The 22418-nt window shown below is 35.8% G+C and overlaps 1 protein-coding gene across 1 annotated transcript in view; it reads right to left on the bottom strand.

The window, feature by feature from the left end:
- LOC131941125 (tumor necrosis factor ligand superfamily member 10) overlaps positions 1–12803 on the bottom strand; it is a 155180-nt gene extending 142377 nt beyond the window's left edge. The window contains exon 1 of the mRNA XM_059300135.1: positions 12496–12803. The gene's annotated coding sequence lies outside the window, so the exon portion shown is untranslated. The remainder of the gene's footprint in view (positions 1–12495) is intronic.
- Between the last annotated feature and the right edge of the window lie 9615 nt (positions 12804–22418).

Genomic DNA, 22418 nt, shown 5'->3' with positions numbered 1-22418 from the left:
AAGCAACTCGGTACGGCCGGGATGGGAAGTTAAAAAAAAAAAAAACCCACCGCAACATGAAAATAGTGTTATGGTAATATTGTCATAGAGAAGGTGAAAAAATGGAGGCCTAATGAGTCATTAATATTTTCCTGAATGTGCTGGTTATGAGTTGATTGAAGGAAAGCTCGTTAAGACCTGGATTTTGGAACAGATGTGGTTGGGTTCGACAGCTGCTGGGTAAAACAGCTACACGCAACGTGCGTCAAATAGTAACATGTGAAGTGCCGTGTGCGTCAAACAGTAATATGTGACGTGCCTTTGTTAAAAAGTCATATGTTATGTGCGTTTGGAAAAGTAAAGGCGGTTGTGGATTTGATGTCACGAAAATGGATGTTCTCTACTTCAACTGCCTTACTTGATTTTATTTTTTTTTTATTTTAATACCTTTATTTTCAAATAGAAATCATTACATCAACACATACAATTGTGTGTGTGCTTAGTATTTAACGCTCAACATTAACAAAATTTTGTGATAAGGTTAACTAGGACTAACAATAAAATTTTCAAAATAGCGAAATTACAAAGGACTTGAGTCTCTAAATAACCGGGTATGCAGTTGAGTGTGTATGGTGTGTAGGAATGGTTATTAAACTTAAAAGGAACTGTCCATCGATCAAAAACGTTTTTGATCAAGCCGACTGGGGCTTGATGAATAAAACAGGGAGGTAATTTGATGAGATGCTAATTGACTGGAACATTTGCTGTGTTATAAAGTTGGCTTGTAAAGCTCCAAAAACTGTGGGAGTCGCCTCCCTTTACTGCATAGTGTAAATTAGTTTTATTTAGATTTTTAGGATATGAGAAGTGGATTTTTATTTTCTGTTGTGTTTTTTCAGCAAATTATAAAAAAAATGGCAAGCATGCGTTTTATTTTTACTTGTCTATTTTCGCCTTTTTCGAGCACTAAGAACTAAATGGGGTTCCTTAAGGGCATGTATTTTTTTTTTGTGTTTACACGTTTACAGTATATTGGAACATAAAGATTCGCATTTCAATATATGTATATATATATATATATATATATATATATATATATATATATATATATATATATATATAATAGTCCAATAGAGATCAATATGCGCGGAAAGTTTTCAAAGCTAATTTCTTCTCCTTAAATTAGCTCATTAAAAGTTCTTCCGGAATTTGGGAAGTGCATTAATAGAAAAAGAGAAAGTTCATTTCTAATTACATAATTAGACCAATCCTTCATCTTCGATTTAATTAAGCAACGTGAATTGGAAATCAATGTTTCCGAAGCTCGTTAGGAAGAAAGACTAAACAGTATTTATGTTTTTATTTTTTTAAGTTTAGATCTGAAAAGAAATACACAGTAATAAATTTTAAGATTCTAAAATAATTAACTTGGCTTGCGATAAGATAAACATTACAATTTGAATTGAAGAATGTAACTAAAAATAGAAAACTGGTAAGACTAAACGGGAATACTAGGGCTTTATTTATAGAATTTGGTGGCGCGGTTTATTTTTATTTCGCTTCGATTAAGGGTTGGGGGTGGTTTGACGTATTATCTTGACAGTATAAAGTGCAGAAATATTTGTTGTTCTGTAGCTCGCGTTTTCGTTCAATTGTGTTAATCCAGTATTTTCTTATGCAGAAGCTTTTCCACAAAGAAAAGCAAAAATAATACCTTTGTAAGTCGTATTCTTATAATACATCAACTTCAGAGTCAGATACACTCTATCTGTAATTTTCATGTATTAAACAGACAACATCTTTGGTTTTTTTAAATCTCCACAAATTATTACTATTACAAACACGTAGATTCAGTGAAGATTGATCATATTGAGAAGAGGGCGGGGTGAAAATGTAAATAACTTAACATAAAAATTCGGTACGATAAACAATATGTGAAAACGAGGACACACAAGAAAACAAAAAAAAACACAACAAAACTCCAAAGTTGCGTAAGTTCCAGATAAAAACCCTCCGAATTATTGAAAAAAAATGTTATTTAATATAATTTTTCTTTAACGCGATGTGGAAAAATCTGTTAAATGATATCCTGGAAACAAGAAAACTTTGATAATAATTAATCAGAGTTACTTGCCTTCTGTAGCTATAAATAATACAGGCAGTGCCATAACGTTGGCAGTTGTTGCGATACAGTTCTGGCTTGGCAGTTCATGTTTCTGGCATGTTTTAATGTGAGCTTCAAGATTGTAAACACAAGTTTAAAGTTGTGTTGGGGGTGGTTATAGCTTTAAACCTAAACTTCCAGATTATAAACACAAGAAATTAGCTTTAAACCCTTCAACTCCCAGATTGTAAAGACAAGTTTGATGTTGTGTTGGATGTGAAAATAGCTTTAAACCTAAACTTCCAGATTTGAAACACAAGTTTAATGTTGTGTTGGAGTTAATATTCGCTTTAGACATAAGCTTCCAGATTGTAGGCACAAGAAATTAGCTTTAAACCCTTAAACTCCAGATTGTAAAGACAATAATTTTATTTTAATGTGGAGATGGAGGTGATATTAGTTTTAAATCCTTAATCTCCAGATTTTAAACACAAGCCTAATGTTGTGTTGGATGTGAAAATAGCTTTAAACCTAAACTTTCAGATTCGAAACACAAGTTTAATGTTGTGTTGGAGGTGATGTTAGTTTTAAACCTAAACTCCCCGATCGTAAACACAACTCTAATATTGTGCTGTATGTGAGCTTAGCTGTAAACGAAAGCTGAACTTCTATACCTAAACACATTTGAACAACGGTTTCCTTTTAGCCTGTTATCTGCAATCAGATAAATCTTTAAAGCTTAAGGAAACGTCCACAATGTATCGTTTGGGTGTCTGGTATAATGGCTGCTTTGTTTTTTGTTGTTGTTTTTTCAATTGCTCTTCTACAGAAACTTTTCTTTTTATATACCTGTCTACTGGAAAATGAAAAGAATTATTTTTTTAATCATTCACGACAAACGTTGGTCTTAGCAAAACAAAATTAAGTAGCCTATGTTATACAGCGGATTATATATGATTGTATATTACGTAGTAGCATTAGCGTCACAGTGGAACTTATGCAATTTAGGGGGGGGGGGGGGAATTCGGTTTGCACCGGATGACGTCATTGAAGGGCGTGACATCAAAATAAAAAGTCGCAAATTGTAATGGTAGAGTTTACTTTTTCTTCTAGTGAGTTTAATAAAGTATTACACGTACATGCAATAGAAGTCAAAGTATTACACTTGCCGAGAACGAGACAACAAAAACACAGTTTTTTTTTATAACAATGTATTTCGGTTCAAAGACATTATGTCTCTTTATGTCATACATTGACACTACGTAACAATTATGACATTATATATATCAATGTATCTCCAAAAGTAACATTGAGAAACTATTGTAAGGGGTTCATATATTCAGTAAATCTCAGTAACAACGGTGGTGGCTTCAGATATTCAGTAAATTCAAGTATTAATGGTCACGATACAGTAAATTCAAGTATCAGTTATGAGGGGATCAGATATACAGAAAATTCAAGCAACAATTATGAGGGGTTCAGATATACAGCAATTCAAGTAATAGTTATAACGGGTTCAGATATACAGTAATTCAAGTAGTAGTTATCAGGGGTTCAGATATACAGCAAATCAAGTAACAGTTATGAGGGGTTCAGATATATAGCAATTCAAGTAACAGTTATGAGGGGTTCAGATATACAGCAATTCAAGTAATAGTTATAAGGGGTTCAGATATACAGTAATTTAAGTAGTAGTTATGAGGGGTTCAGATATACAGTAATTTAAGTAATAGTTATGAGGGGTTCAGATTTACAGCAATTCAAGTATCAATGGTCACGGGTTCAGATATAAACTCAAGTAACAGTTATGACGGGTTCAGATATACAGAAAACTCAAGTAACAATTGTGAGGGGTTCAGATATACAGAAAACTCAAGTAACAATTGTGAGGGGTTCAGATATACAGAAAACTCAAGTAACAATTGTGAGGGGTTCAGATATACAGAAAACTCAAGTAACAATTGTGAGGGGTTCAGATATACAGAAAACTCAAGTAACAATTGTGAGGGGTTCAGATATACAGAAAACTCAAGTAACAATTGTGAGGGGTTCAGATATACAGAAAACTCAAGTAACAATTGTGAGGAGTTCAGATATACAGAAAACTCAAGTAACAATTGTGAGGGGTTCAGATATACAGAAAACTCAAGTAACAATTGTGAGGGGTTCAGATATACAGAAAACTCAAGTAACAATTGTGAGGGGTTCAGATATACAGAACATTCAAGTAACAAAGGTCTCGGGTTTAAGCATGTCATGCCATACACTCAAACATATCTCCATAGCGCGTGGCATCATTAATTGAAAGATCGGTCTAGCTGTGACAGTAATTTCACAATCCCGCACTGCGTCGTCCGCTGAAAATGTGAGTTACGTGCTAGCGTGACGTAGTAAAAGACCATTGAGACAAGCCACAAGAACCCGGCAATTGGAGCCAATTATCCGTCATATCCACGGTAGTGGGCTCCCCTGGTTTTAAGTCCTACCGTGATACCGAAGGGAAGATTGGGTAAAGCGATTTTTTGATACGGTTAATTTTTTTTCTGCTCTAATTGGTGATGCGTGATTCTATATATAAGGGTAAAGGTGAGACATGTGACAATAGCATCCTTGATAAATAATCGTAAACACACGCACACACACAATATATATATATATGTATATATATATATATATATATATATATATATATATATATATATATATATATATATATATACATATATATATACATATATATATATATATATATATATATACATATAGGGCCTATATATATATACATATATATATACATATATATATACATATATATATATATATATATATATATATATATATATATATATATATATATATATATATATATATATATGTATGTATGTATGTATGTGTGTATATAGTGTGTTTGTGTAGACTAATTCATTGCTAACGTGCATTGATTCACGTTTGCTGAAGATATTCAGACGCTACTGTTATTGCTATACTAGGTCTAGTCAGTCACCAGTTTAAAATTTTTTTCAGAATTTCATGGCGAGTCGAAATCTTAAATATTTAATGTCTTTATGAGCGTCGACTGGGATTCGCTTATCAAAACTACAGCTTGGCTACCGATCATAAACTCATCATTTTTACCGAATAAATGAATGACTGACACACTACCTAGCCGGTTGAATAAACAGTTATTTCCCTTTAACTTACCAACGTAACGTAATGGGAAATAACTGGGGAACGAGGTTAGGTTGATATTTTTTTTAAATTACATTCACACCTAGTACATTTCCCATTACATATTCTATTATTCTCGTATTTTGTGTACACATTTCAATGCGATCACCTATCCATATATCATGGTTTAAATTACTCGTGTCCGTAACGTTATACACGCATTGTATGACTTGAACTAAGCAAGATTAAATTTGAAGAAATCTGAAATTGTTGAAAGGACAATACACCAGAGTCGGGTTTCTGGAGTCGGATACACTGATGTGGGATCTTATGTTTATTTTTTTTAACGAAACTGTAGCGTAGTTTTACCGGCGGCATAAGGGTAATTAATTTTACAATAATGGTCTTAAACGGATAACGGAAAACTTGACATCTTGACAGTGGACAATATGTCATTCAGACAATATGAAACACGGTGTAAAGACAATGCTATAAATAGCATTTGATAAAGGTGGATCCGATCTAAGCATGAGGTAACATGTTCTTCATATAAAGATAGACATTATATTTTAACCTCAGTACATAATATGATACTTATACAATCGTATGGTAAATAAATACAAGCATGATGGTCATTGAGACAACGGTGAACACTTACAGCTACACAGTGTTGAGTGTGATATATATAGAACATGTTGGAAACATGTTTTAAAAGCCTTTACATTCCAATATAACAAAAGCCAGTCAAATGCTAATAAACAAAATTACTCACGTGAATGTATTTATTTGTTATAATGATGTTATCTAAACGCTGAAACACAATACACACAAAAATTGAACTTCTACAAAAATAAGAGTGGACAAGTCGTTCTATACTTTGGTAAGCAATTTTGAAATTCATTTTCAAAGAAAATTCTCCATAACGGATATTCTACGTTAGTTGCGAAGAGCTTTATCTGGGGATGAAATATAAAAACGCGCAGCTAAAAATAGTCTTTATAACACAGTACTGTGAGCACTTCAAACGTATTTTGCGGGAAATTCCATTAACATTTTTGTGTGTATATTCTTGTATGAGAAAATACCGCATCGATTAAAAACTTTTTTGTGTGTGTTACAATAAAAGTGATAGTAAATACGAGCAGGGAGATTTTTGTGTTGGCTTTGTGTTCAACTAAAATTAGTGATGACGGCTGGTTAGGGTTTTTTAGATGATGAAAATATATAAGTTATTTAGTTTTCAATTTTATAATGGAAATTGTGTGACTGTGATTGTGGGAGCCATGATTGTATAAATACGATTGTATAAATATGATTGTATCAATATGATTGTTTAAATATGATTGTATAAACATGATTGTATAAATATGATTGTATAAATAAGATTGTATAAATATGATTGTATAAATATGTTTGTATAAATATGATTGTATAAATATGATTGTATAACTATGATTGTATAAATATGATTGTATAAATATGATTGTATAAATATGATTGTTTAAATGTGATTGTATAAATATGATTGTATAAATATGATTGTATAAATATGATTGTTTAAATGTGATTGTATAAATATGATTGTATAAATATGATTGTATAACTATGATTATATAAATATGATTGTATAAATATGATTGTATAAATATGATTGTATAAATATGATTGTATAAATATGATTGTATAAATATGATTGTATAAATATGATTGTATAAATATGATTGTATAAATATGATTGTATAAATATGATTGTATAAATATGATTGTATAAATATGATTGCATAAATATGATTGTATAAATATGATTGTATAAATATGATTGTATAAATATGATTGTATGGCCATACTCGTGGGGCCAAGTGTGCACGGCGTTGATTGTGTGATTATGATTGTGCTAATATGATTGTATTACCACGATTGTCTAGCCCTACTTGGTGGTTATTGCAGAGCCATGATTTTAGGGGCGAGTATGTGTAGTTTAGGAACATAAGTCTGTAATTGTTGAGTGGCCAAGTGGCCGTGTGTGGCCAGAATTGTGTGGCCAGCTTGTGTCGTCAAAGTTTGTTTTACTGGGGCCATGTCTGTCAACATTCCTCCACCTCTTGTAGTGCCAGCTACATGCAAGTCAGGATTGGGTGGCGAATCGTAAAACAAACACCCACAACATTTACATTACCGATACACAAACACCGGTTCTTAGAGGGTATGAAGTAGGGGGCGAATGGATATGGAAAGCTTATCACGACAGAGATAATTAACAGACCGTAATACCATTATCGTTTAATTTAGCTAACACATAATTTTTGTAGTCGAAAATACATACAGGTTAATCTGAATCTAATTACAAGTGGCTTTAAGCTCTAATGAGGACCTTGGTTAAAATAGTAAGAGCCACTTGACTTAATTATATATCTGATGATTAAAATAAGACAAACTTTCGTGACTACAGACACTCGAAGTTTCCCATAGTTTTTAACTTCCTGTGGACTTATTAGTCACATTGTCACTAACTTACTAGTATATACTAATCTGCCTACTCTTTTATCACCCATATTTTCGGGTCGGCGTGGTCGAATCGGCAAATCTCACGGTTGCTAAACCGATAAATTTCGAGTTCGAACATTCGGCTAGATAAGGAGATTCATTCTCCTAGGAGAGACAACTCCAAAAAAAAAAAAAAAAAACACCTGCTGCCTTGTAGTTTGTTCTAGTTTGGACAAAGGCTATGGAAGCAAATCCAAAAAGAAAAGCAGGCTAAAATCGGAGGCAACGACCTATCTTGCACATAAAAAAGTTGACGAGTAATACTTCATTGTATGTATTGGAGTATGAAGAAAAAAGAAGAAAAACAATTCTAATCTAATGGAGTTTCTCTAGTTTGAGGTCGAATGTATTTTTTTTTCTTCACACGATAACCTAAATCCACAACAATAGTTAATTTATACTTGAGAAATGAAGAGCTTCTAAATGAACAATTTTCTTTAAAACCAGCCAACATCTCGCCTACATCATCTTTCATCCTGAACGTATTTACCTGTATAATTACGTAATTGTCTGTCCTATTTTCTCTGCCATTCTGTAAAAAAAATCGATTCTTTTGTCTAATTTATTTTCATTTTTTTTATGTTTGAAAGCTTGTTGGTTATGGATGCGTATATGCTTTTAGCCGACGTCGCTTGTTAACGTAATAAAAAAAATAAACAAGACGCGCGTAAAAACAGCGGTAGATATTTTAATGTTTGTCCGTTTTCATTGCGTTCATCGTAGCGCATTTAGTGCTAGTACTATGGAGCAGAATGTCTTTCAGCAACTAAACCACTCCACCCCCCCCCTTTACCCGGAAAAAAACAGAAGAAATATAAAATGTATCCAATGTACGTCCCAAACCAAACCCCTCCCCCCGCCGGAAATTTTAAGTTTTAACCCTCACCCCCCCCCCCTCTACTGTTTTAATTGCCCCTCCCCCTCGCAAAGAATATCTGAAAGAAACCCAGCTATTGGGTGTCTCCTTTTAAACATGCACTGATCTAGTCTTAGTGATAAGTACTATTTGTACTTCCTTCGAAAAGTGCTCTGAACTAGTACACTAGTGACGTCACTAGGTCACGTGTCACCCGATGGTGTCACAACACCCCCATCCACAAATTTTACATTTGCGGTTTAAATTCACCCCTCTCCCCCTTAAATAGTGTCACCCTGTTCGGAACGCACCCCTCTCCCCATTGTGACGCCACTACTAGTATTCTTAGTTCCGAGTACTGTAGAATATTTCCATTCACGGATGAACTGAAATACTATACTAAAGAAACGTGCATGCAACCTACTTTACACAATTTCCATATAAACATGCACTGATCAAGTACACTGGCACTACAGACCGTGTTTCCTATCAGATCTGCTCTACTTTAGCTAGTTGGGTAACTCATACAAAGGTTGACGGTGTATGGTGGGCGTCTTCGGTTGCCTAGATACCGTTTGGAGGAAATGAAAAGCAGCCATTGTTCTGGGCATGTACTGGGTGGGATAGAAATAGGTCATGAAACAACACAGCGGCCTTATTTAGATACAGTAACGATTTTTGTTACAAATGTCTTTGGGAGGGGATGTGAAGGGGTGGGGTTCGAACATAACGTCATACATAGTGACTTTAAAATAGCCACATAACACATACTTGGTTAAAAGGCGGTTTAATATTTGCTTATATTATATTATAACGGGTTATAAGTAATTTTTTTTATTATTTTCGTATGTTTCTTTTTTTTCTGTTTTAAAAGTTAAATGAATAAGAAGTTACAACTGGCTGAACCTTTATTTATTTCAAGCATCATATAACGCGTACATTTGTGTCTACTAAAGATGTATAAAGCGGTTTACATAATAATAACGAATTCATTTATTATATGTTTCAATTTATAAAGCGTCTTCAGTGGCGTAGGAAGATCACACAAATGTATGTGCTAACACATACAAATACTACATATTTATTATATATTATATTTATTAAGATTATTTTTTTAATTCATTTCACACTAAACACCAATAAACTAGTCAAGTAAAACAGCCACCATTTTTCTTGAAATTGAAACTAAGTTTAAAAACTACACACAGAAGAGAATTCAAATATTAAAAAAAAACTAAACGGCTATTTTTAGCTGTCTGACAAAATAATCAATACTATAACGATATAACGTGCCGTCTTGTTCAATGTCAAGCATGTATCGAAGTTCAATCTAAGCCACATGCAGTAATCGATACCGATATCTCAATGCTAACAGGTCTAGGGCTAACTACCTACTTTAAAACATTTTTTTTTTTAAAGTTTCGAGATCGCTACACATTAACTTTCACGGGTTAAAAAGTGGCGCATGGCTTTAAACAAGGGATTAGCTTCGTATGACCTGCATGACTGATGACCTTTGTAGGTAAGAAAAGCGATGACCCCTGACGAAGCTACACTGTCGGCTTGTCTGTCTGTCCTTTGAACTTTTTTTGAGTTCATATGAGGGGGACGAAATGTGAACGGTGGATTCTTGTGAACAAACTCAAGGGGTTGGGATAATATAATCAGCAGAGGTGGGATAGTGAAAGATAAATGACAGAGGTTGAATAGAATAAATAGTATGAAATACTTTACTGAGGTTGTATATGATAAGATATTTAGGATAATGTTCAGGGCTGAGGTAGGATAGTGAAATATACACGGGGGAGGTTCAATAGAATGGGATAAAATACCTACACGATACAGGATAGAATAAGATAGGATAGGATAGAATAGGATAGGATAGGATAGGATAGGATAGGATAGGATAGGATAGGATAGGATAGGATAGGATAGGATAGGATAGGATAGGATAGGATTTTTAGGATAATGTTCACAGCTGATATATTTAGGATACTATACTTAGCTGAGGTACGATCAATTAGGATAAAATATCTCACTTAGGTAGGATAGGATATGATATTTAGGCTAATAATATTATACTCAGATAGCATACCTATCTGAGTTATGATATAAAGTAATTAGGATAGTAAACATACTACAGGTAAGATATGAAAGAAAAGAATACCTAGGATATAATACTTATCAGATGTAGGATAGACTAGGATAGGATACCTATCATATGTAAATAGGATAAAACACATTGTAAATTTTGGTTTTCATCGGATAGAATATAGAGCGCATGTAACATGACAGTATTTGCATCGGATATAGGATATGATAGAATAGGATACACTTAACTACACATCATTGAGGAAAAGCCCTTTCAGATAGTATCTGCTATACGGGAGTGACAATCTGATGAGGTGTTAAGGAAATCAAAAAGAAATGACCAAAGTAAAATCCGCTTGACCCAACCTTAAGAGGACAACCCCCGTCTTTGTGGTGTTTAAGAAAAGATTTTCTCTGCACCAGACAATGTAGGAGCGCACGTGCGTATAGCGAGCATTGGTGAGGACTCAGTCCCGGGCTAATAGACATTTCGTGTAAGCCGTGCACGATCGGGGGCTAACTCTTCAGTCTACTCACCAACCCGTGGTTTTAATATTGTCAGAGCTCTTGGATCACGTGACGTGCTAATCTAAGTATGCCTGTCTGAGCCGACTCAGCTTAAATGGGTACCTTTATTTAGATGGGTACAGTATTTGGTTTTTAAAATAGGCGAAGCTTTTCATTTAAAAAATATCAAATTGAACATGTATGTATATATTGTGTTCATTAGGTTTTATAAGTATTATTATTAAAAAGAAAAAAAAAGATTCTTATGCTTAAAGGGGTAGGATTTTATTACTTGATTTTTATCAAGGCTTTTAATAGAAACAGCGAAAGATTTTTTTAAAACTCGTCAGGAACCATTTGACTAGCCACGTAAAATGTAACAACGACACCAAAACAAGAAACTTTAAAAAAACTATTGGAAACGCTCGTTTAATAAACGTTTTATACCGTTTACTGAGAGCTGCCGTACATATGACTACAACGACGTGACTAATTTGCCTGCCATCTCATGACTAAAATGTCTACCACGATATATCACTGACAACGCGTGTTATCACATATCAATGACAGCTTACAGTTTGTGACATATGGAAACCAAATCATGTCACAGGTAAATCATACTCTCACATATCACTGACAGCTCTTAGTGTCATGCCGTACTGTCATATCAAACTGTCACATATCACCACCAACTCGTGAAACCAATCCCCTCTAACAATTCCTACTACTCAAGTGCTCTATTAACTTCTACACCCACATAACACCACACCAAACCACACAGTTTCACATATAATATATCCACAAGTCTATGCCCCCACTTTAAAGAAAACCTTAAAGAAACACATAGATCTATATTCTATCTCAAAAGAGACTGAAAACTCTACTTCACCTACTAAAATAAACCATAATGGGGAACTGTTACTCCTACTAACCTAATCTGCTAAATGTTTTACGTACAAAAAATAATAGTTCCACTTTAATACAACTATATGAACTAACCACTTTAAAATAATTGAGAATTTATTTAAGACTAAAACGTAAAGTGATACAATGTTGTTAAATTGCCCAAGCTATTTTCAACAGATATGGCGTGTATTTTATGTAGAGACAATACAGTAGTCATAGTTAAGTCAGTTTATATTGTTATTTAGTAGTAGACTATACCGTTAAATAAACTATTTCAAAATAAAACAAATAACCCTAATATTATTGTGAAAAACAAAGTTATTCAACAAAATAAACTTACCCAATATTAATGAATTACTGTTGAGTTTTAGCTGCTATATAAATCCAGAGATATGAAATAAACGTTTAATATCTGCAACTACACACGAGTATGTTAACACACTTCGGGCGCTAGATAAACAAACACACCCTTGCTAAAGGGGGGCTGACATAGAACAATACAACACTGGCACTACGACGCGAGTGTGGGAGAATTTCCAATCTCAGCACATCCACCCCGATTCCAGAGCAGTGCTAAAACCTTCCTGGGACTGCTACTGGTTTTCTACACTCCTGCCGTCGCTTTCAACGGCTGAGCCAGCGCGTGGTCGCCAGCTACGCGCGACGCGTCTTGCGCTGCGTGGAAAAAAAAAAAAGACAAAAATAAACCCCAGCGTCATACAGGCGAAGGGGGGCGCGCCGTCAGATCTCGTAACTAACTCTCTCGCGAGATCTCCTCGGCTCATGCCGTGGAGGCAGAAGTCACCCGTCGTTACGTTTATTACAGAGAGCAGGGAGGGGGTGGGGGTGGAGGGGGAGGTGGGGGTTGGTTTTATTTCTGTCTCGCTTTTGTTTTTTTTTCATAATTAAAAAAAAAATCGTATCGAATACGGTGCACGTAAGGCCGGGGACATAAAATCAAATTAAAATCTGTTGTTGATATTCTCGTTTTATCCGATATAGACGATTGTGTTTTAGCGATGTGTGAAGCTCACATTTTATCACGTCATTTTTTTTTTATCAGACGTCATGTCCAGTCGTACTTTAATAAACGTAAACTATGATGGTAATATAACACGGAGAGATGGAACGGCGTGGTCGGGTGGTTGAGCACTCGTCTGTTAACTCATAAGTCTCGAGTGTGGCTCTCAAACAACAAAATGAACAACATTTTCAGTAGACCATAAAGACCTACATACATTTATGAAAAGAACAAACTACAAGTTTTAATTTTGGAGTTGTCTCTCATGGCTGCTCTCATCAAACGCGCCTCATCTGCCCGAGGGTCCGAACTCGTAACAAATCGGTTTAGCAACCATGAGCTTTACCGACTCGACCACGCCAACACCTTCAGACAACAAGACACAAACATATACGCGTATGCACACACTAAAACGCATACGTTCACCCACGCATCTCCACACAAACACATACACACACCGACGTGGATAAATAAATGTTCGACACATCTTTGTTTTCATTCCAAAATCCAACTTACACTTCCAAAAATAATCCCCCAGTGTGCTGAGCAGTTATAAAGTTTTATACCCCACACGTTCGCTAAGTGTTTATTATTCGTTTACCGCATCAAAAAGTTTAAGCTTTTAGTGAAAAGTTTAAAATACGACGATTTGTGAGTATCTATTCTATTGAAAAGTTTATTGCGTAGTGTTTATATCTTATAAAATCTATTTATAGCCCTCCACAAAGGGCAGTTATCCATGGAAAGCATAGAAGCTGAAGGAATGCGGAGGGAGTGGGGGGGGGGAATAGTTTATATTTTCAACATGTAAAAGTGGTTTTACAAGGTGGTAAATTGGGGCGAGTTACACCTTTTTGCCACGAGGAAAGAGACTTGTTTACGTAACAGTCTATTTAAGTTGTGTATAAGTGATGCCTTGGGCTGGACACCCCCCCCCCACACACACACACACCTTGATAAACTAGATACGCCCCTGCTTTGTAGGTACAGACGGGAAAAGGATTGAGTCCCGGCATTAAAATTACCGGCAAATGGTCCCGAAATACCTGGAAATGGATTCTTATTTTACCTGATCTTGATTAGTGTTAACGACTATTTAATTATCAGCACTTGAGAAGTTTTAGTTCTAGTGGAGGGTGGGGGAAAAGGGAAGGTGGGGTGGGCGGACGAAGATAGGTGAAGAGGGAGGGAATGTGGTGAGAATGGGGGAACTTGGAGGATGGAGGTGGAGGGTATAAAAAGAGGGAGGGGGGGGGGATTTTCCAGTGAAAGTTTGTATGCGGACGTTAACTATAATATAGAAAATATGGAAGATGGGGGAGGGGTGGAATATAGGGATGGTGAGAAGAGGGTGGCTGTTGTGAGGTTACAGGGAGGTAGAATAGATGGGCGGGATGGGAGGAAAATGAGGAGGGTCGATAGAGATGAGGAGGAGTGTTGGTTTAATTAGGGAGAGGAGGGAGGTGCTGTTAGATATATTGATGGTGAATGGGGTGTGGATAATGGGTCTGGATAGGTGAAGGATAAATTGATGGTTGAATTGAGAGGATGTAAGAAGTTGTAGCCCTTTGCTCCCCAGGGGCCACAGAGGAATGATGATGATGATGATGATGATAAGAAGGACTAGAATGCTACACGAAGGATGGTGATAATGAATGGAGGATGGTTGGAAGATGGGTGGAGGATGGGGAGTGTGTGTGAGAAACTACTTGTAGCCAGGCTACCGAACTAGTGTTTGGAGACCTAGAACGTCTCGGTGAGCAAGAAGAGTTGAAGCGAGACACGCGTCATTAGAGAGTCTGAACCTCACACTTAGAGCAGGGAAAGATTCAGTAAAAAGGAAACTTTTGTGAAGGGTAGTTCAAGGTGAAGGCCGACTGCTAATTCAGTTCAAATTTTAAAGACCTACTGAGAAATGTACAAATACAACAGCTTTTTAAAGATACATAAATTACAAGTCTTTAGACTATAGGTAGGCATCACAGGTCTCGAATATTATATGGCCTACCCCCATACCTTTTATCCCTTACTTGTTTTATCTAGACATTCAAAACACAATATTTTAAGTAGTTTGCAGAATTTATCATTTCTGAATACTAAAAAAGTCGTTGTACTGTATTTTCAGGGACTTACATATTTCTAATCTAAAGCTAGGCAACGAATATAATGTTCGCACTTAGTTATTAGACGGGTTTTTATTGATAATCATCTGCAACATATCAAAATTATCGGGAAATCTTATTTTTATTTTTAGAAACATGACTCACGGCATCCTATTGTAAACAAATGCACATCTGGTTCTCATTCTCTTAGAAAACGAGAAACACAAACACACCGTAAATCCTGGATGTAAATAAACATTATTTGTACTATCAACAAACGTAATGTGTTGAGTGCTGCAGTACAGCAAATTGAGTTTATATGTATGTGTTGAATTATGTTTACTTTATCTAATAATTTAATTCAGCTGAAGAAACTTAAATGTGCGTAATTTTTCCTGGGCTTTGAGAATGGTCTTAAGGTAGGTTAAACAATTGTTTCAGTGTTAAATCCTCATATTCGTTGTTTTATAGTAATATTTTAGTGTATTCGTTGATTTAATGAATTATTTTTATCATACAAAAGCCAGAATCCAAATTAGACAACATGATCAATTTTGAATTATGTTTATGTTACAGTATATATTTAAATTACATCAAATAACGTCTGCAAAAATTAATCAGCTAAGTAATACAATCACAATGTTTAATAAGTTCCATTTATAATTTTATCTTTTTACCTTATAAAGGCTACATGCCATTCTACTGTCAGGTCACAGGTAACGTGAGTTTTTACAGGTAAAGTAGAGTTCGGCAATGTCATCTAGGTCAGGAAAAACTCAAAACATTTTTAATTAGCCCAGGTCGAACCAGTCATTGCGGCTAGGTCACCGACTTCGTCAGGAGGAGTGACAGGTAAATCATGGCGGGTGTGACAGGTAAATCATGGCGGGTGTGACAGGTAAATCATGGCAGGTGTGACAGGTAAATCATGGCAGGTGTGACAGGTAAATCGTGGCAGGTGTGAAAGGTAAATCATGGCAGATGTGACAGGTAAATCATGGCAGGCGTGACAGGTAAATCATGGCAGGTGTGACAGGTAACAGGTGTGACAGGTAAATCATGGCAGGTGTGACAGGTAAATGATGGCAGGTGTGACAGGTAAATCATGGCAGGTGTGACAGGTAAATCATGGCAGGTGTGATAATTAAATCATGGCAGGTGTGACAGGTAAATGATGGCAGGTATGACAGGTAAATCATGGCAGGTATGACAGGTAAATCATGGCAGGTATGACAGGTAAATCATGGCAGGTGTGACAGGTAAATCATGGCAGGTGTGAAAGGTAAATCATGGTAGGTGTGACAGGTAAATCATGGCAGGTGTGACATGGAAATCATGGCAGGTGTGACAGGTAAATCGTACAGGTGTGACAGGTAAATCATGGCAGGTGTGACAGGTAAATCATGGCAGGTTTGACAGGTAAATCGTAAAGGTGTGACAGGTAAATCTTGGCAGGTGTGACAGGTAAATCATGGCAGATGTGACAGGTAAATCATGGCAGGTTTGACAGGTAAATCGTACAGGTGTGACAGGTAAATCATGGCAGGTGTGACAGGTAAATCATGGCAGGTGTGACAGGTAAATCATGGCAGGTTTGACAGGTAAATCGTACAGGTGTGACAGGTAAATCATGGCAGGTGTGACAGGTAAATCATGGCAGGTGTGACAGGTAAATCATGGCAGATGTGACAGGTAAATCATGGCAGATGTGACAGATAAATTATGGCAGGTGTGACAGGTAACAGGTGTGACAGGTAAATCATGGCATGTGTGACAGGTAAGTCACTGGTTGTTATAAAATATTGTTACGATCCCATGGGGGGATCTTACCTTGTTTGGACATGGCTGAACGTGGGTTAATCAGGGTGTCATCTAGAGATTTATGGATTGGACGGGGGGGGGGGGGGAACTCTCGACGTGAACCCCCTTTTTCGTGGTCGGGCCAGCCCGTAATGAGAGATGACACGGACTGGCGCAGGAGGTCGTGAGATAGACAAAGGGTGGGATGTTGTTGTTGATGCTAGCAGGTTACCTCCCCCCCCTTCTCACCTGAATCGCCTGGCCTGGTGTGTAAATGTGGGGAGAAGCCGTAAGGGGATGCCCTATTGTACAAGAGGTTAAGTCAGGACATAGACCCCTGCACCTTGACTGGACTATTTTAGGAGGGGTAGACGGCGGACTGGGGACACTCACGAGTCACACACAGACACACACGGACTCGACTCGGATAGGTAGAGTGAGGAGACGATGGGACGTCTCGGTGAGCTAGTGGACGATATGTATTAGATTTAGATTAGGATATACCGTTAGGGACAAGTAGGGTAGTCGGACTAAGGACTTTAGTTGTTGTAGATAGTTGTGTATTTTTCTCTTTGTGTTCAATGTGGTGGCGGGTTAACGTTAGGTGTTGTACTTTGTGGCAATAAATAGAAATCACTGAGATTGGCGTTTATTTATTTTTATTTTCTTCTTCTTGTTTACGATTCCCTGACTAATTCGAAAGGATTAGAGAAGGGGTCGTAACAATATATACCCGGCCATTCACTTCATATTATGGCCGTTTGTATTTACATATCTATGTGACTGTCGCTACACGACTAAAAAATGATATTCATAATCAAAAACATGCATCAGAGAACCAGGTTTACAAATTAACGCCCTTGTAGAGCGTGTCACTGTCTTAACTTTAATTTCGTATTTGTATTCATTAGTTCTAGTGTAATGATTTACGTTAGGAAAGACCTTTCTCTTTCTTGTGATAATTTAGTAATAGCTACCTTGTCTGATTTTTCTACTCAAAATGTGAATAAAGGTATATTGTCTACTATTTTCTTATGTTATGTTAGCAAAAAGTACCTAATAACATAATATAAATGCACGGCAGAGAACAAAATAAATAAAAGCATATAGTCTTTTAGTAATATAAGTAAAAGCATTGGTGGCTCATGAAATAGATTACACGTAGCGACTTAACATATATTCTAGAACGTTTAAGGGAGATCACTCCCGGAAGTTTTACTTTGTGATACTTGGATAATTGGCGTGTATGATAATTAAATGCATATTAATTATTATTTTTTTTTAAATTTAAGAATTTCTTTATTGTATTTCCATTTAAAGATCAATGCAATTATTTGAAATCATTTTCTAATACCCATGTATTATTGGGATTCTAGAGAACAGAAAGCAAACCCCAGTGGACATAACTGTTTGGTCCCATCCTTAGATTTGCCTTCTTAGTTTTGCCTTCTTAGATTTGCCTTCTTAGTTTTGCCTTCTTAGATTTGCCTTCTTAGATTTGCCGTCTTAGTTTTGCCTTCTTAGATTTGCCTTCTTAGATTTGCCTTCTTAGATTTGCCTTCTTAGTTTTGCCTTCTTAGATTTGCCTTCTTAGATTTGCCTTCTTAGATTTGCCTTCTTAGATTTGCCTTCTTAGATTTGCCTTCTTAGATTTGCCGTCTTAGATTTGCCTTCTTAGATTTGCCTTCTTAGATTTGCCTTCTTAAATTTGCCTTCTTAGATTTGCCTTCTTAGATTTGCCTTCTTAGATTTGCCGTCTTAGATTTGCCTTCTTAGATTTGCCTTCTTAGATTTGCCTTCTTAGATTTGCCTTCTTAGATTTGCCTTCTTAGTTTTGAAAAAAAAAAAAGAATCCCGAGGAAAGAATGAGGAAATGACACCTTGCACAAAAACTAAACACCCACAGAAACAAACATACCCGTATCACTAGGCTTAGGGAAAGGGAGATGTGTTTTTACTAGATAAAGAGCTAGGACTTTTGCAGCCTGTTTTTAAAGAGATAAGCTACTTTTTAAAATAAAATCGCATTAATACATTAATAGAAAAAAAAATAAGTTTTATTGGATAGAATTCAAGTTTAATAATGATTCTTATGATTTTGTATCACTAACTCAATAATTTAGAATATGAAACAAAATCTTTCTGCAGTACAAAAATAATGGTGCAAACATACTGCAAGAAAATTGTAGGTACTGAGGTGAGAAATGCATATTAAACATTAGTAATTTGGCAAGAAAAATATTACCCAAAGGCAAAAGATTGTTTACATCGTTGGAATATGTAAAGACTTTTCAATAAGGGTTTTGGTGTTTTGTTAAACTAAAGTCTTTATGTTTATAATTTTTATTAGCCAATTTTAAAAGACGTAACACATTTCAAACTTCTTTACACAACATGTTACTTAACAAATGTAATAAGCATTTTTCAAACTATTAATTTTTCATGCGCTACGTACACCGTAACAGACTAATTAAAATGTTTATGTTCATTACGTAAAATTGCGTCCCTTGGCATTTTAGTTTTCTCTTTTCATGAATGTACAAAAGACAGAAAGAGAAACAATTAATGTGCAATTTGTAAAGTCTGTAAACAAGAAAGGTTTATGCACATTTAATAAACATAAAATCAAACTAATAAAAACCTTTTTTAAAAAATAATACAATTTTAGATGCACTGGAAATAGAAAAATAAAAGAATTGGTCGATTAAAATAGTTAAGAGATTTCATACGCTAACATGGTGTTCTATCGTTTTTACAGAAAGCAAATTAGTTTTATTAACTTGTTGTGAGTGAATTAAAAAGTTCATTATTTTGAAAGTTTTTTTTTTAAATTGGTTTAATTTTCCATTTTTTAGCAACCTAATTTAAAAGAGGTTGACAATAGTTTACGAATAAAGCTGTTTTCTTTAAAACCCGATCAATAGCTTGCAATCACTTAAACGACAGTTATCTAACCCTCTTGTGGTCAATGCTCAGAAAAAAAACTCACCCGTGGAAAAAAGTAGTTGACTGTCGTCGAATTGCTAATAATTAATATGGTTATCTCTCCTGTTTATGTTGAATGTATTACTCTTTTAAATAAATTTTAATGACTAACGCCGTCTGCTTTTCAGAATTTCTTCCAGGCATCTCTATACTTTTAACAGGGTCGTCCCTCCCCCTCCCACCCCCGAAGTTTTAGTCTGCCCAACCTAAGAATTTCAAGCGCCCTCCCCCTTCCCCTCCGGAGAAAAAAGTCTGGAAGAAACACTGTTGATTTATATTAAAACCAATTAACAATATTGCATTGTCATTGGAGACGAGCGTATTAGTAAAGTTGTTTGTGTGCAGTGTTTCTTCCAGACTTTTTTCTCCGGGGGGAGGGGCACTTGAAATTTTCGGGGGGGGGGGGGCGGTAGACTTTCTTCGGGGGGGGGGGCGGACACTGTTAAAAGTATATATTTTCTATATAAATTATATAAATTTCATTTCGTTCGGGGGGGGGGCGGTAAAAAAGTTTCGCGAAGCCCCCCCCCCTCCCCCCCCCCCCCCCCCCCCCCCGAAGAGATGCCTGGAAGAAATTCTGTTTGATTGTAATTTTTTTAATAATCTTATTCGTTGTTTTAACATAATCATTTTCATTTTATTTGGAATGTCAAAATAACAAAATAATGATAAATTGTGAGTTATTTTATTAATGTTTATTTAATAATTAATATTTATTAATGTATTATCATTATTTAACTTAATGTTTGATAAATATTGAATCTCAGCTCCTCATTAAGACCTAACGACTTTTAGGGCAGATGAAATAGTGTTCATGTCTCTTGACCATGGCTTTTGAAGGGATTGTATGGTCAACACTAGACCAGTAGCGTAGCGACGGGGGGGGGGGGGGCGGGGGGGGACATATGTCCCCGGGCGCCGACTTTAGGGGGCGCCAAAATGGGTTGGAATAATAAATTGAAAGGTTGAGGGGGGTGCAAATCGAAAGTTTTAGGGGGGTGCAAATCGAAATCTCGAGGGGGGGGATGCAAATCGAAAAGTTTGTCCCTGGGCGCCGGGAAGGGTCGCTACGCCTCTGCACTATACCTAGCCGTCTTTGCTGTCCTTAACCTGAGACCGCTACTCATTAGAGCTATCGACAAGACAATTCGAGATCCGAACTCGAGACCTCCGTGCATTAAAAACATCTTTAGCCAGACAATCATTTTACTGTACCTTCTAGCCTTTTGTGTTCCCATTCACATTTGTAAGACGGTCGCTTTACAACTATAAAACATGTATACAGACATTCATTTTACTGCACCTTCTAGCCTTTTGTGTTCCCATTCACATTTGTAAGACGGTCGCTTTACAACTATAAAACATGTATACAGACATTCATTTACTGCACCTTCTAGCCTTTTGTGTTCCCATTCACATTTGTAAGACGGTCGCTTTACAACTATAAAACATGTATACAGACATTCATTTTACTGCACCTTCTAGCCTTTTGTGTTCCCATTCACATTTGTAAGACGGTCGCTTCACGACTATAAAACATGTATACAGACATTCATTTTACTGTACCTTCTAGCCTTTTGTATTCCCATTCACATCTGTAAGATGGTCGCTTTACAACTATAAAACATGTATACAGACATTCATTTCACTGCACCTTCTAGCCTTTTGTATTCCCATTCACATTTGTAAGATGGTCGCTTTACAACTATAAAACATGTATACAGACATTCATTTAACTGCACCTTCTAGCCTTTTGTGTTCCCATTCACATTTGTAAGATGCTCGCTTCACGACTATAAAACATGTATATACAGAAATTAATATTCAAACACAGATACATCGGAGAACCAGGTTTTCTATACTAAAGTGTCATCTGTTTTAAAAATCTGTAATTTTGTATTTTTACAAGTTTTTTACTTAGCTCACAATGTCCGTTTTAAGGGGTTTTGTAGCAAATCTCAATTTCGACCCGAAAATATCGTGCCCCCCCCCCCCCCGGAGAAAAAAGTCTGGAAGAAACACTGTTATAGACACTAACCGTGTGGTTTTTTTTTTTTTTTAAAGTTTGAAATTTTAAGACTAAATTGCGTTCCATGCAATTAATTATTGTATAGTTAACTAGAATGCTATCCACTCAGCCAGGTGTGTATATTTAGGTTAGTTATATTAAGTTAGTTTAAGTTACGTCAGATGGCAAATTGCAATTACTCAATTTAATTTATGTATTTTTCTTTTAGCTGACCAAAAATGTAAATTTTTAATTAATTCAATGGTGGACACTCTGAGTATGCCTTACTAACCCATTTACATGTGAAAAAATCTTATAAATACAAATATAGATATTTGTTAAGCTAC

Source organism: Physella acuta, unplaced genomic scaffold (assembly GCF_028476545.2).
Source record: "Physella acuta isolate Inbredline_101_S28 unplaced genomic scaffold, ASM2847654v3 ptg000348l, whole genome shotgun sequence".
Taxonomy (NCBI): domain Eukaryota; kingdom Metazoa; phylum Mollusca; class Gastropoda; family Physidae; genus Physella; species Physella acuta.
Note: the sequence above shows the minus strand (reverse complement) of the source record. Positions and strands in the feature narration are given on the sequence as shown.